The following is a 16,376-nucleotide window of genomic DNA, read 5'->3' on the forward strand; positions in this document are numbered from 1 at the left end:
ATCTGGAAAGGATGCACAGATTTCTCAGGCCCAGCCTTCCAATCTGTGCTGCTGTTCCTTTGCCCACTTACTCCCCTCAACAAAAATTCCTTTGTGGTCTTGGTCCCAGTTTCTGACCCGGGGAGGTAAATTGTAATGCACACACACTCCCTAATGATTTGGCAGTCAGTACTACCTCTAGGGAGGTGGAGTCAGGAGGATCAAGAGTTTGAAGCTATCTTTGTCAAGGTATCCTTGACAAAAAACCCTGTTTCAAACACAAAATACAAATCAAAGATTCAAAATCAGCATACTACACAAATAATGACATACACCTATATTCTTTATAGCAATGCTCACAATAGCCAAATTACAGAATCAGACTAGGTTCCTGTCTGATTCTATATATAGAAAATGTGTTCATATATATACCCAATGGAGTTTCAGCCATTAAGAAGAATGAAATAAGCCAGTCCCATAAAGACAAGTGTCACATCTCATTTGGGGAAAGTTGGGGAAAAACAAAAATAAGGTCATGAAAATACAGGAGTAACTATTAGGTGAAAGGGAAAAGGGGCAAAGGGATAAGAGCAATGGGGAGGCAAACATGATCATAAGTACATTGCATGTATGTACGAAAATGTCATAATGAAACCCCTTACTATGTATAATTAATATACCAGTAAAAAATACAAAAGGGTTGGGGATATAGAGGTCCTGAGTTCAATCCCTAGTACATTAAAAAAAAAAAAAAAAAAAAAAAAAGGAAGAAAAAGCTCACTGGAGACAGAAGAGGTCCTTTCTACAGGCTGAACAAAATAGCAAGGATCACACAAGTCTAGGCTAAAGCAGTCAACCCTCCTTGACACTTGTTGATACCATAAATGGAACAGTGTACCAGCCTCAGTGGGACCTCTCATGCTTTTTCATCCTAGCAGATAACAAATCCTGCCTCCTTGGCTGTCTAGGGTGTGGCTGGAGTGCCTGGTTTCCAGGCTCAGCCAGGAGTGGAGGTGGCCTTGCCCTGCTTAGTGGAACCCCTACTGCTGATCAGAGCCCTCTGGAAAGGCAAAAAGCCAAGAGAAATGGAGGAGCTGGGACCACATTACAGAGCTGCTGGGTAGTGGGCCCAGTACTTAATCTGAACTTCTCCAGCTTCACTGCCCAAAGCCTTCCCACTAGGATAGGCTTCACTGTGTACTTCAAAGCTGGGACAGCCACTGGTCCTAGAAACATTCAATTGAGATGTTCTGAGGGGGGAAGGTTTGTTGGCAAACCCTCAAGCTCTGGGACTGAGTTCCCTCAGTTTCATGATAGTTATTTTCTGTAACTATCATGAAATCAGGTACTGAACACTTCATCCATTGTGCCAGGCAAGGTCCAAGCACTGTATAGAAGAGCCCAGCAAGGCAACTTTCAACCCTTGTATGCTGCTTTCCGCTGTATCTCAAAAGGGACCACATAATGAAAGTTCTTGTCACTCCAGTCTTGGAGACAAGGAAGCTGAGGCCCAGTGGGTAAGAGGTAGAGAAAAGGGTTTTAACCCAGGTCAGTCTCCCTCCAAAGCACCTCCCTGCTTTTAACATGCAAGTTTGTAATGTAAAATCCCTTCTTAGAGAGACAAGAAAGCTTAAACCCACTTTAAGCCCTAGGTTTATAAACAGAATCTCTCAGAAGAAAAGGACTTGTAGAAGGCTTGGCTTAGATGCCTCCTGCACAGGTCTGGTGCCCAGGGCACAAGACGGAATGTGGTGCCAACTAGACAGTGAGCAGCATTCTAGCAAGCTGGCCAGCTGTCTGGTCTGTCCAAGGAATCAGGAGAACCAAATGTTCCCATTGGGCCATTAACAGCTTGGTGCACAGAAGCTAGAAAGCTGAGGTGAGCAAGCGACAGGAAGATGGAGCTGGGGACAGATCAGGCTCAAGTCCATCTCTTGTCTCTACTCCTCAACCTACAGACATGAAACATCTCAGTGAGCAAAGGATTACCCTACTCTTACAGGATTGCCTTTCTCCTTCAATGTCAAAGTGTCATTTCCTTAAATAGATGGTAAAAAATAAGTAGGAATGTTCAAAAACTAGCTCCATCTCCTGGACCCCAGTTTTACAAAGTGCATAAGCCTGGTAACCACAGTATTTAAAAATCTATGCAACAACCACATCTGACACGCAATCCCCACTCTGGTTCTCCATCAGGGAAACAGCAAGGCTTTGTAGCAGACACTAGAGGGTTCAAATCTAAGCTCTGCCACTTACTAGCCACTTCATAAGCTGAGCCCCCCTTTCTCTACTAAAAAATGTAGATGGTGCTATTTGCCCTTTGGGGTTAAGTAAACTGTCTATTTCACCACCTGGCCCAGAGTGGGTCTCAATCAGAGCTGCCTTACTGTGATCTGTGCTCACGGTCATTCTGGTTCTCAGATGTCACAGAATGGACTATCTAGGCCTTATCTGGAGTCAAAAAGGTTTAATTCAGAACTGTCCTAAGTCTCCCATATGGAGGTGAAAGAATGAAAGCAGTGGAGGTGGTGGAGGACAGCCCTCTGGTCTCTACATGGAGAGATGTAAACCTCTGTCATCCACAGACATAATGGCCCCAGGGATGGCCAGATGGTGACAGAAGTATTTTCAGCACCTTCTGAACTACTTGCACCTAAGGATGGATTGTTTAAAGCCCAGGTGAAGGAGTCCAGAGATCCAGAAGTCTGAAACACAACCTGGCTGGGGTGGGGGTGTGGCTCAAGTAGTATAACACTTGCCTAGCAAACTTGAGGCCCTGAGTTCAAACCAAACCAAACAAAACCCACAACCTGGTTGTTTGTAGGATCTATATGCTGTAGAACTATACAAGTGTCCCAGATACCCACAAAAAGGCAGATCAACAAATACCTCAGGGGACTACTGACACTAGTCAGAAGGCAGCTCACAAACCAGTCTGCAGGCTCAGAGTGGCACAGCACATCAACCTCCCTGTTGCTAAGGTAGACGGGACACTGAGCATCTGTGATGCCAGGTGTAGGTCCTCGTATCTACTCCTGCTCTACATTCACGTCTATGAAAGAGTTCTCTCCACAAATGAGGTATCTCAGTCACGCAGGTCATACAGCAGCTTATGAAAGGCTAGTAAGCGTGTAAACAGCCAAGTAAATGGCTAGTAAAGGATGACTGGGACTTAAACCTAAAGCCGAGTTTCCTCCATTCTACACTGCCTCTCATCTATTTACCAGAAAGGAAGTCATCGGGTTGACAACACTCAGACCAAGGCTCAGCGTTGAATGCAAGGTTTGGTATTCCAGGGTAGGCAATCAGGAATGGACTCTTCTCTACATGCTCCCCAGTCCTTTACAGTGGGATAGTCACTGTAGATAACAATACCTCTGATGTTCTAGATCCCATGTGAGACTGAATATGCAATATTCCTTTGTCCAGACAGAAGTTCACTTCATGGACAAGCAAACTGAGACTTGGGTTATTAATTCTCAGCCTAGCACGCTGTGGAGCAAGTAGGCATCAGAGGTGCACAGAAGCAAGGTCATCTGTCAGGGGTCTTTTTTTTTTTTTTTTTACTAGTTTCTTAATGAAAGCACCTGGCAACTCATACTCAGACAGCAATATGCCGGCACTGGGCTTCAGGGCCCCAGCACTATGATCTATTTCTGATCAGCGAGGGAAATGAGGCCAAGGAGCTGAACTTTCTGAGGCACAATTCCTGAGGCTGAGTTAGAGGCCATAATGATTACAGCAGGGCAAAGCCAGGGACACATGTACTGTAAGCAGCCCACAGCACAGCCCACGGGCACTCCTTCGGTCAGGGTGAAAGATTAAGGGTACAAATGACGAATGGGGCATGCCATCTTCAGTCTTCAGATCTACAGGAGGGGCATGGCATCAGAAGAGGGGAAAGGGAGGCCAGCAATTACAAAAACTCATGGCAGGAATTCCACAGCGGTCTGCAACAATCTGGAAGATCAAAGGTCAATACCTTATGGTCTCTGAGCCCCAATTGAGAGACCAGAGAGCAAGATAGCTAGATCACAGGTACATCCTGAGGATCAGGTTACTCAATGAATATTCTACAGAGTGGCAAAGGGATGTCCATCGAGGGCATAGGCCTCAGAGTAGAAAGATCCAAAATTTATCCCCCAGTTCTCCCACTCACTAGCTCTGACCTTTAACAAGTCAGGGTCCCCCATGCCTCAGTTTTCTCAACTTAAGTTGATAAAGAAATATCCAGTATGAAGACCGGTGACAGCATATGTAACAGGTATAGTGTGGCAAAAGGAACTTAGTAAATTATGATGGTAGCTTTAAATCATATTCAAAGGGTATAAAACCAACAAAAACTTCACAGTCATTTTGCTCAGGCAAAAATTCCAGACAAGAAGACTCTGCCTACAATCCGCCTTCTCTTGGAGTGACCCTTCTGCTTTGGGCCTCAGCTCCTGCTGATCTAGTTATTCCCCACTCTTTCCTCCCCTAGATGTCCCTCAGTCCTCCAGGTTCCCTGCAACCTGTCGTACCTCCTCCCAGGAAGCATGTACAAAATAGTGTCTGCAGGGACTTTGTCCTCTAATGAGCAGCACTGTCTACCTCGGCCCCCACTAACCATGCTGTATACCCTAATCTCACCACCCCTTAGACTGCATGCCTCCTTAAGGAAAGGGACAATCTGCTGCTTCCCTTAAACACCCTGGTTATCAAGCAGAGTGGGGTGTTTAGAAGGAGCTTAAGTACCATGAGTTAGTATATGGCAATAGAAAATTAATCTGTAAACTTCCCAGAATCATTTATTCAAAAAACATGTTTTCACATCAAAATAGTTATAAAATTCATAGCTCCTACTTCATCAAATGCTCTGCACACATTCCCACTGAACACCCAAGCAACAAGGTGCAGAGGATGCTCATCCTCACTTTGGAAAGCCACTTCTCCATGCTCCTACCGGTGCTAAGGGACAGAGCTCAGACGGGTCCAACCCTGAAGCCTATATGACTTTTCTACCATGCTACACTGTGCCATACCCCTCTCACACCGTTAAGAGCTGGAGAGAAATGAGGCATGTGGGGACCACAGATTTTCCTAACATTAGACAGCCCATCAGTTACAGAAGCAGGAAGTTCCTGGCTGGATTCCAGCTCTCACTCCCCCTTTTCTAACCAGCTTTTCAGCAGGCCTTTTCCTTCGAAGAGGAATAAGACTCAACTGTCTGCAAACACCTTCTGTTTATGTGGAGAGGGCCCTGAAATCTTGGTATAGCTGGAGCTGACCTGGCTTCAGATCAGACTCCCCAAGTCTAAGTCAGTCATTACAGGGGTTGTAGAGTTAAAATGGGAGTCCGTATTTTTGCTATTATAGCCCTAGTGACAATCTCAGACATGGGCTCCTTGGTGGCAAGAGTAGAGTCGGGAGACCTGGCTTCCAGTCCTACTATTCTCTTCCTGCTCCTCACATGCCCCACGAAGAACACTGGACTGGCACAGAGGTCATTCTCATTCCAGAGAAGTGGACCAGGTTCTGAAAGCCCTCTAAAGGGCCATGAAATCTCAAGGTAAGCCACATGCATTTTTCTGTGAAACATCCCACCACTTAAGATTCAAGGGTCGATGACACAAAGAACTAATAGGACCTTTGTAGACGCCTGAACTATGTAGGCAAAAATTAAATAGAAGTTAGAAGAGGGGCACACAGCTCCCAGGCATGGGACAGTAGAATAACCTGTGTGACTAGAGCGGGGGGGGGGGGGACGACCAGGTCAATGAGTGTTTAGGGCCAATTTCAACTCAAAGCACCAGAGCCAGTCCTAAGAGTGAGTGAGTGAGTGAGTGAGTGAGTGTGTGTGTGTGTGTGTGTGTGTGTGTGTGTGTGTGTGTTTGGGCGGGGGGGGCAGTGGGGCCCTTCTCCCCGAAGGTTTCAATCAGAATCTGTGACTGTGACCCTTCTTGAAGGGGACAAACACCATCCACAGGGGTGGTTAGGCTCTGTATCCTGTCAGCTGAAGCTCAGTCCACAGCCCACTTACTACACTTGAGGACACATACTCTTTTGGCACAGCTGTCAGGCCCAGTGAATGGCAGGGTGCTTACTGAGAGAAAGAATCTGAGCACAGCTTAAAGCCAAGAAGGGCTGCTACAAACAGAAGTCAGCCTTACCTCAAGACAGAGCCAGAAAGCTCAGTCTGGACAGTAAGTGGGTCTATGCCAATTGCAGCAAGCAGTGACTGGAAACTCTTAGACATGGAGCCTTGGTCACATTATAGCAGTGATCACGTCTGCAATGCTGACTTCTTATTATTTTAAACCTTTGATTCCTTAGTGTGCGCTGCCAAAAAATTCTAGCATTAGAAAGCCTGCCAAATGAACAAAAAGAAGAATCACTGGGCAAGACAAAAGATTCTAGATTTGGAGTGCTGTGTGGTGACCAGCAGTAGGCAGGGCTGCTGGCTGAGTCATCATGTCTGGGTCTGAGAACCAGGACCCATTGAAACCTGCTCTTTCTGGCCTTGCAAACTCAAAGAGGCCTTAGGGCACTAAGGCTGGTGGTTTCCCTTAAGCACCTTAGCTGATAAACAGGTCCTGGGGTGGAACTCAAGACCAACTAAGGGGAACTTTTTGTCCCTAGAAACAGCCCTGGTAATTGGCAGTTAGCTATGTGGATACCCTAACGAATTCCCTTCCTCAACTTATTAAGTGTAGGGTTGAAATAAAAGCTGCCAACAGCCACAATTGGTCCCCACAGAGCCAGGTTCAGCTGTGTTCTATGTGATTAGCAGAAAAAGGGCTCAAGGGAAAGGTTGGGATTTTGGGAGTTCCCCTAAGGGCCCTTTGCCAGGAGGAAGATGTCCAAGTCCCTATTACTAGCTAAAGAAGAGGTCACTCTTCCATACGGTGACAGGACAATTTGTGGTTATAAAAGGAAAGATTCAAACAAGGTAGTGACCAGAGTGGTCTAAGTTAAAAAAAAACAAAACAAAACAAAAAACCATATGGACTCGTGGTTACAGCAAACAGTCCAAACCCCAACAAGCCAAGAGGTACTCACCAGGCACTTGCTAAGGGGTTCAAAGTGGTCTTAGGGGAAAGAAGGCTTCCACAAATTGTTAGGGAGAGGCGAAGTGAAATACATGATTACCCTATGAGGATTTGGCAAAAACAAAACAGCAGGATGAGGGCACCACACTGAGGACCACTGCTGAACTCCCGCTACGTGCATGTTGGGGACTGCAATGTGAGCAGTACACCGTGGGCACCACCCTACATTTCAGACCTGGAAACAGGGCTCAGAGAAGGCAGATGACTTGCACAAAGTCTCTCCACCAACATGCGGCAGGGCACAGTTTAAACACAGGATTACCAGTCCACCAGGCTCAACATTGAGTTCCAGAATGTCCTGACGCCACTGTGGAAGCACAGCGCTTCCATCGTGCTGCTGTGTTGCCTTTCTGGACTGTGCACTGATAGCTACGATGCCTCATCTTGCCTGGGGACTGACAGCACTCCCCTCACTGGACTGACTTGTTCTCCTAACTCACAGCCTGCACCACCTGGCCCACCTTGCTTGCAAGATGAAGTTCCTCCTCTTTAGGCTGACATTCAAGGCTCCTGGCAACTGGAGTTTCTCAGCTCTCCATCTTGGTCCTCATGTGAGCCACCCCAGAGCTCTACTCTTGCCACATAGTCCCAGTGTTCTACCTGTGCTCAGGCGAGTCCCCAGCCCAGAATGTCCTCACCTGTTCTTTCTTCAAGGTCCACCTAGACTCACACGTCCCACATGTTGCCCTCACTTCTTGTACAAAGGCCAGCATGTACTCTAGGCTGGTAGCCCTGAGATGGTGTGGGGCCACACAGACTTGTCCAGAATTCCCATTTGGAAGCTCGATGGAGAAGAGCCTGGGCTGCAGCTCTACCCCTGAGCTGGCACTTGACAGCTCTCTCTCTCTCTCTCTGGAGTGGGGCGAAGGGTGCAGGTGAGAATTTAACAATACAGAGTGGAAAGAAGTAAGTCAGGCAAGGAGCAAGTTCTAACAAGTTCAACTGTAGGATGGGGAAAGGATTTCTTACCTCCCAGCTTATGCCTGGCATGATGAAGTCTCCAGCTTGCCCCAGGCTGATCCCTATGAGGAACCAAACTAGGTGACAGCAGTGCTATCTGTGTGCTCCTAAAGTTCCCAGTGTGCATTTCTCAACTGTGTGAAGACCAACCCTGGAGCTCTAGGGAAGGGGGACCTGCCTCTTCCATGTATCACTCAAATCAAGATGTGACAGAATATTGAAAGAGTGACCCTGAAGCCCTCCTCACTAGCTGGAGGTCAAGTTAAAGTAGTAGGGCCACTCTTCAGTTCCTGGTACTTGCACCTAGAAACTGAGAGCATAGACTTTCTCCACCTCTCTCCCTGTTCTCCTTTCCTTACCTCAAAATAGGAAGTAATTTCCCAATTTGCAAATTAAAGTGACTCTCAAGATCAATTTTAGCCAGCAAGAACGTCCTGGTGTTATATAACCATTAAAAAACAAAAAAGACCCCAGGCGCCAGTGGCTCACACCCATAATCCTAGTTACTCAGGCGGCAGAGATCAGTAGGATCAAGATTCAAAGTTGGCACAGGGAATAGTTTGTGAGACCCTACTTCAAAAAAAAACCAAAAAAACCCAAAAAAAAAACCATCACAAAAAAAGGGCTGGTGGAGTGACTCAATGTGTAGGCCCTAAGTTCAAAAAAATAAAAATAAACAGACATAGGTGTTACAAAGCTGCTCCATGGCACAACTACAGGCTGCCCATGTGACCCTGCACAGGTTTATAGCTCTAAAAAAACAAACAATACAAAAACAACAAAATACTATGTTCAAGACATAATTACAGCAGAGTGCATATGCAAATAAAGACAAGAGCCAGAAGTCACATAATGAAAAGTTGATTACAGAGGGAAGCACAAAACACAGCAAGACCCAGCGCCCAAATAAAGGCCCCGAGTGTAGCACTGAGTCCCACTCGAGTGAAGGTGCCTTCCATTCAACACTAAACTCCATAAAGACCATAAATGCCCAGGAAGGAGAGAGGATGGCTTTTCTTGTGCCCATGCATTTGCATAGCTCCCCAATCCCTTTCCTGCAGAAGTTGCCATCTCTCACATGGGTTGTGTCCCGCCAGTTACTAAGCCACAGACAGTAATCCTTGAGAGCCCTTTAGAAGTCCCAACACTACTCACTCTGGTGGAAGAGATATTGAAAGATTACCACGATCACTGCACAAGGATAACACAGAGATCCATGAAGTGTTCCATATCTTAAAAAAAAAAAAGAAAAAGAAATCCCTCCAAATGCACTTCTTTGCCATCTCCCATAACCTGCACAGTTAGAGTTCCCTATCAGAGCTTCCAGCACACTTGCCTCTCTCCAATCCTATCGGCCCAGCAACAACCAGAGTAGTCCTTCAAACATGCATATTGGTGGTTGAAGCTGTAGTTCATTCTGGTAATCGTGAGGCTTATGAAGAATGATCGAATGTTCCAGACCAGCCTGGGCTACATAGCAAGACTGTCTCAAAAAAGCAGTTCAATGCTTGGCCTGATCCAGACACGCAGGATCTCCTTTCCTCCACTGAGTCCATCTCAAGAGCTTTAGCCAGCTCCTTCTGCTGTGCAGAGGCCTCATTCTTTAGGTCTGTTTCAGTGTTACCTCTTTAGAGAAACTCTCTGACCTACTTTGCCCAGGTCCCCTAATTTCTTCTGTCCATACCCGAGTGAAATTTCATCTACAGTATTCTTTTGTCTCTCAAACTGAAGTCTAAGTGCCTCCAGAATGAGGACCATTTCTGGTTTTTTTCACCAATGTATCACAAGCACCTATCCAGTGCCTGGGATGCAGCAGGAAATCCATAAAAAGTTAATGGGTCCCCCCTGGAGTGTGTGAAATGAGAGGAAGCCCATAAACCCACATACATCACCCGATATCACCAAGGTGGGCTAAGAACTGGCAATGAAAGAACAGCCAGTCTCAACGCCTGGGGAGTGCCTGCCTGCTGAGTGCCTGGCATCCCTATGCTAGCCTCACATTATTGTTCCATTTCATCCTCATGGCAATCCCACAGTAAGTGCTGGCAACCTCAGTTTACAAATGAGGCCATAAGACCCAGAGATGCCTGGGGTATAGATGGACTGAGGTCAGAGATTATCCTAATCTCCAGGACCCAAACCTGGCATATGTAGTTTCCTAGTCAAGACTCAAAGTCAGGGCAGGTGTTCAATCACCAGTACTGCAAACAACCCCCCCCCCCCCCGCAAAAAAAAAAACCAACAAAACCACCTCGAAGCCATGTCTAATAAGTCCTACCTGTGCATCACCAGTGTTTAGTCATTCCACATGCCTCACCAAATCTTACTTTTCCCTTTCCCTGGGAATGATCTCCATACCAGAAGGCTTTGCAAGGATCCTGTTATTACCCTGCAGGCACTCACCTGAGATTATCCTGAAACTGTCATCATTAGTATGGCTTGGAAGTTCACTTCCCCAGGGCCAGGGAAGCCCATGGAGAAGTTAAATTATTTCCTTCTCTTCCCCTCCTAGGAGGGCCTAGCTTCATTCAAAACACAAAATACACTAAGAGACACACAGCGATAACCACAACCTAGAACCAGATCACCACCGAATGATGAACATACCAGGGCTGGGGACTAGAGGAAGGGGACAAGAGTAGTTCTTCAGGTTCCTGGTTCTCTGGATAAGAAATCCAAGACTGGGAAGGGAAACTGACTTAGCCAAAATCATAGCACTAGGTCATCAAAGAATCACCTACAAAGTTACAGAAGCCAGGATTAGAGCCCTGTAGGTACCCCAGATTCATAGGCATGACCCAGGTTGAGGATAGAGGGGTAAAAGATGAGACAACAGTGGCTGTGTTTGAGATAGCAGGGTGGCTTGGCACCTGTACATCTGCCCTCATCTGAAAGGGCAGTTCTCTAACTGTATGTCAGCACTGCTAGAGGGCTGGAAAATGCCCCAACCCAGCTTCCCATGGTGGACTTGAGGGAAGCCCCACATAGGCCTTTTAACAAGTCCCCAGATGGTGCTGCAGGTCTACAGACCACACTGAGAACCACGACCGCAAAGCCTTCTGGCAGATCCTGTGTGCACTGTTGATGGAATCTAGTGAGAAGGACCCAGGAGTAGGGCACACATGACTTGATGCTACCTTAAGATCATGGGACAGACCCATGTTAGTCTAATAGGAAATCTTGGCTCATGCCAGTGTTGGGTTTCTGACACTGTTGAAGTCAAAGTAGCCCTTCCACCACAGCTACACTTAGCCAGGGGCAAGGAGAGGCTCCACAAGGCTCTCGTTTAGTCTGCTTAGGGGATCAACCCTGGCTTCCAGGAGCAGGCGGGCACCCACAGTTCCAGCAGTAGCTGCTGCACTGCTGCAGGCTGTCAGCAGCAGTGAAAGGGAGCTACTGCTCCCAAGGGCTTCTCCTGCCACACCCAATGGGTGCTCAGGCCATAAGATGCGTGGGAGGGGAGGCAAGAGAACCTCTGGACTGTCAGCAATGACATCTGGACTTCAGTTTAGGCACTTGGTCTAAGCCCCAGAACAAGTTTTATTAAAGGTAAAAAAACACTCTGTTGTTTTGTCCGTCTGGGGTGTGTACATCCACTTCACTTCTGCTGCCCCATGCAAACCTAGGGCTCCTTCCAAACATTCACCAGATCCAAGTATGCAATCTGGTTACTAACAACAATGGAGCCTTTGCTTGTGACTTCTAGTTCTCTCTATGTCTGGTACAAGGGGCTGGGCCGTGCAATCTGCCAAATTCCCACAGCACTACACTGCCACTGAGAGAATTTAGATTTGCCCTAAGACTTCAGCTTTCAAGAAGGGCATGTCTTAGGCATGTCTGAAAAAGAGCAGAAAGGGAAAAACAAAGGCGTATGCACCTAGTTTTTAAGAGTGGCCCTTTTCTTAAAGGATGGAAGTAGATGTAGAATGAGTCAACTGGCTCACATCATCTTGGTAATTTTCTCATTGGAAGAAATGATCAATACTAAAACCCAACATGATATACCAAAGTCGGCCTGTTTCTCATCGCTGCTGCAGTACTATGCTTCTGAATTCAGAAAAAAACACACCCATTGTTCACAAGATTATTTCCCTGGCCCCACTTCAAAACCCTCTAGGTAGTCTGGGAAAACAGGAGAATTTAGTTTTTCTCACTATGCCTCGTGAGGTGCCTGGGTGGCTCCAATCCACTCCTAAGTCCCTAGACATCACTTTCTTTAACAAAGAAACAAAATACAGAATTCTTTTCTGACCTGTATGATGCAGGCTGAGTTATAGCTTTCCCCTGGCACCTCTTATTGAAAGTGAAATTCCTTTAAAGTTGGGAAATTCATTGCAGTGTTTTAAGGTATTGATTTATTTTAAACTTGGTTGGCAGTTTTAAGACCTGCCATGCCTCAGAGTCCTAGAAGTGCTGAAGGAGGTCTCCATTTTCTCTGATTTTATAATACCACAAAGGACTTACTAGTGGAAATGAAAAAGAAGGGCTGGAAGCTTGTCTGTTCTAGTTTATCAAGACAAAACCTTGGGCAATCTCCCCAGGCCTGGGTCCGCATTATCTCCACTTGGGAATTTCACTACAACAGCCCCTTCCACTCACAGCTTCCAGTACTATGTCAAACAAAGCCTCAGTATGCACCCAGACATGTGATTTCCTCACATCTCACCTGGCTGTTCCATTGGACCCCTAAGGCTCCTTCAAGAACCACCCCCAAATACCACACCTTCACAAGGCCTTCCTTCTGCTCTCCAGTCTTCCCATATCTCTTTGGAACTGTAGCTCACCACAACTAAGTGTTCAAGTCTTGTCCACTACTAAACTAATCTCCTAGGGGACAACACTGGGCTCTAAATGACCAATACCAGCACCGGAAGTACCTGCCAAATGCTAGGAAGGAAGGCTGCCCACCAAAGCTGACTTGACCCTAGAATTTTTCAACCCAGGGCTGCAGGCAGCTCCAATCAGAGCTGGCAAGGATGACTGCACCCTTGCTTCTGTAGGTTTTAATGAAGGAACTGGAAGATTTGCCCTTTTGCTGGGAACAGACTTTTAGAGTACCAGGACCCAGAGACAACATGATGCTATCTGCTACCAAGGCCCTCTCCTCCTGCCTAGTGCTGCGCTCTTCGACTCTCAGCCCCTTCTCTGTGCCCAAAGCTCTCCTAGTTGTTGGGGTAGGGGTGTGCTTGGATCTCGCACTCTAACCTTTTAGCCTGTTCCAGCCTCTTTTGCTGCAGGACCCTTGGTTACGTGAGTGCCTCATCCCAGCCTTGCTTCCCCTACCCATGTGTGGAGCTGTGTCAGGGTGACCCGAGAAGAATATGTATGTAGGCTGATCTCACCTGAGGAGTGGCTGGTGGCCCGCTACAGTGTGCCTGGCCAAAATCAGTTGTCTCCCTGGACATTTGAGACTACTGGGCCATTGGTGTAGTGTTTGGTGGAGGGGGAACCCACCATCTGCCTCAAAAGTATAAACCCACCAAAAGATGCTACAGGAGGCAGAAGGAACAGCAGAACCACCACTCAGACACATCTTGTGTCAAGTTCCGACTCTCAAAACCCTACCAAAGTGATTGCTCCTCCTCTGTAGAATGAGAGCCAAAAACAGAAGAGTTAGGCTGGTGATGCGTAATGACAGTAAGGATGGTGCTTATTCAGAGATAGAGGAGAAAAACAGCAGGGCCAAAAGCCCCTCAAAACAGGCTTTGGTAACCAGAGCTACTTTGTCAGTACCAGTGCCTTTGTGTCCCTGGGTCAGAGGCAAAGGGAGATGAAGAGCCCAGAAGCTTCAAGCAGCTTTGCCTACAAGGAGACAATCATCAGAGCACTTCCAGTTTTGCCCAAAGGGATGCTGCCCCACCTGAGTGCAGCCAAGGATAGCATTAAGAGAGAACATGAGCAGCTTCTAGGTCATGCCCTCCACAGCCCAGGAGCAAGCCTGTCCCTTCCCAGATGCTCACATGTCCTACAAAGCTTCAGGCACAGATGATCCCTGGGGGCTAGAGCCCCATTACATAACTGACAGCCTCCTCCTGCTAACACAGCAGGGGAAACCAAGAGATGCCAACATCGGGCTACAAGGGAGCGGCCTAGGCCTCAGAAAAACACCAGTAGAAACAATACCCCAAGGGACACTTCTCTTTGTGTAGTGGTACTTAGAGCCACCAGGGTCTTCACAGTTGAAGGCTGGGCTTAAGTTTCCTAGGGCAAGAGATCTAAACATCTTCCCTCATAGCCCCTCCCCTCTGACACAGCTCTGTGAAGTGCTCTGTATGGCAGGGCAGTGATCCCACTGTATAGATGGAGTCAAAAGATTAGGGGAAGAAGGCTCAGAGGTTCTAGACCTGACTAGAACAATAACAAAAAACTGATCAAATGGATACAAAGTCCCCTACCTTCAAATGGTCTACTTTACATTAGGCCCCCATTCTTAAGTATTCAGTAATCCACTAGACTGCACAGGTAGCATATCCCTCTTCCCACCATCCAGCTGGGCAATTCAAGGCTTTACCAGAAATTAAGTTGAGATCAGTTTCTGAGGGGCAGAATCTACCACGGACCTTGGCCCTTGGCAGCACTACTGTCATGTGAAGCTCTCTTGCTCACACTTTTTGGACTACCTCATTTCCTACCAGCATACTCTAACTTTCTCAAGAGTAGATGAAACTACTTCCCATGGGAAGCCTACTAAGTGCCTCATGTCCATCACTCATCTGAGAATGCCCAAGGCTAGATGGACAGCAAATTTAATCTAGTTGATGCTCAACTGTTTGCTTAATCCAATCAAAGAATATCTGAAATTTATGAGTGATTCAATGAGGTAATACACCACACTGGTCAAAACCATTCACAATATACTTGTGCTCAAATCTATGCTTTGCTTCTTATTAGCTGTGACTTCAACAAGAAACCAGGCCTGAGGTTTGTTTCAGTGACAGTAGGCCATTAGAAAATCTCATACGGAGCAGAGATGCCCGTCAGGTCACATCAACATCTGATTTCCCTCAGCGGGCCTTAACTGCTCACTCCAAACAGACATCACTCAAGGTCTTGGCTCCAAAAGGCCCTCGTAACAGGTTTGTGTACTGGATGGCAGAGTTGGCCCATGAGTGCACCATGCCCTCCCTGGTAATGTGCATGTGGTGCAACAGGGAACATCAGCTTGGATGGCTTTCTGTGTGGGGGTAAAGCTGTGGCTGGCTGGGAGGACTCATTAGGAGTTATTTAGTGACAAATAAGGTAGAGCTAGAGCCCATCACTGTATTGTTAAAAATAGATACATTTTTCTGGAATAAGCAATTAGACAAGGTGGCCTTGGATATCACTGTGTTTTAAAGGAAAAGCTCTTCGGCAATCTTTAGAAGCAAGGCTACTAGAGATCCCTGTTTGCAGAGAGGCCCCGAATGCCTCCATTTCAGGGTAACAGGCATGTCCAAACTGTCTGTGCAGCACTTCATTTACACAGCTCACTTAGGGCGCTTCCATAACCTCCTGTGATTCCTCCAACAACCTAAGATAAATATAATGGACTCCATTTTATGGATAACAAAAACAAGGCTGGGAGAAGTGAAATAACCTGTCTGAGGTCACGCAGCCAGTAAACCACCGAAGTGGGCCTCAATCGCTGCACTGTCACTAGTCTAAATCCTTTCAGAGGAATCCCAAGTTGCAACCCAGAGTGTACTTCCTTTCGTTTTTGGAAAAAGAAAAAAAAAGCTTGACCTAAATGTTACTCTGAAATCTACGATCTTAGATTATGAGGTGTTTCTTCAAGTTAGTGCTGTGGTCAGATGTGCTTTATCTGCCACAAGTTTGAGCCATGACAAGTCAAACTGTAAAGTTGTGGAGGATCAGGCCATGCAAGTTCTATCCCTTCATTTGGAAACCCAAATTCCTTTCTCTCTAGGTTTCTAGTTAATTCCCATTTCTCAGCTCCTCTTTACAGCAAAATTCCTCAGAAAGAGCTGTATGTACCAATGGCTCTTACTGTGCACTCTGGTTTGGAAAAGCCAAACCTTTTCATAAAAACAACAGGGCATTACTTACCTTTTTCACTTGGTCTCCTAAATGTACAATGGAGTTTTCAGAAGTTACATGATGACTGATATGGCACCAAACAATAATACAGAAGCCAGTGAGAATCTAGCTAATTATTAAGGCAGACATTAAATAAATTTGCAAACACAAAACAATGCTATTCTACTTAGGAAATTTTACTTATTGAAGTTATTTTTCATTAAATATGGAAAATATTATACAGATGCACACATTATTTTTGGTGGTATTGGAGTTTGAACTTAGGATTCTTTCTAGGCAAGCACTATCACTTCAGCCATACCCAGTGCCCCT

At 46.4% G+C, this 16,376-nt stretch overlaps 1 protein-coding gene across 4 annotated transcripts in view; it reads right to left on the reverse strand.

Annotated features, from left to right (window-relative positions):
- The window catches only part of Stk35 (serine/threonine kinase 35), a 49,337-nt gene that overhangs the window by 15,476 nt on the left and 17,485 nt on the right, over window positions 1-16,376 (reverse strand). The gene's annotated exons all lie outside the window — the stretch shown is intronic.

The sequence above is a fragment of the Castor canadensis genome, chromosome 5, assembly GCF_047511655.1.
Source record: "Castor canadensis chromosome 5, mCasCan1.hap1v2, whole genome shotgun sequence".
In the NCBI taxonomy this organism is placed as follows: Eukaryota; Metazoa; Chordata; class Mammalia; order Rodentia; family Castoridae; genus Castor; species Castor canadensis.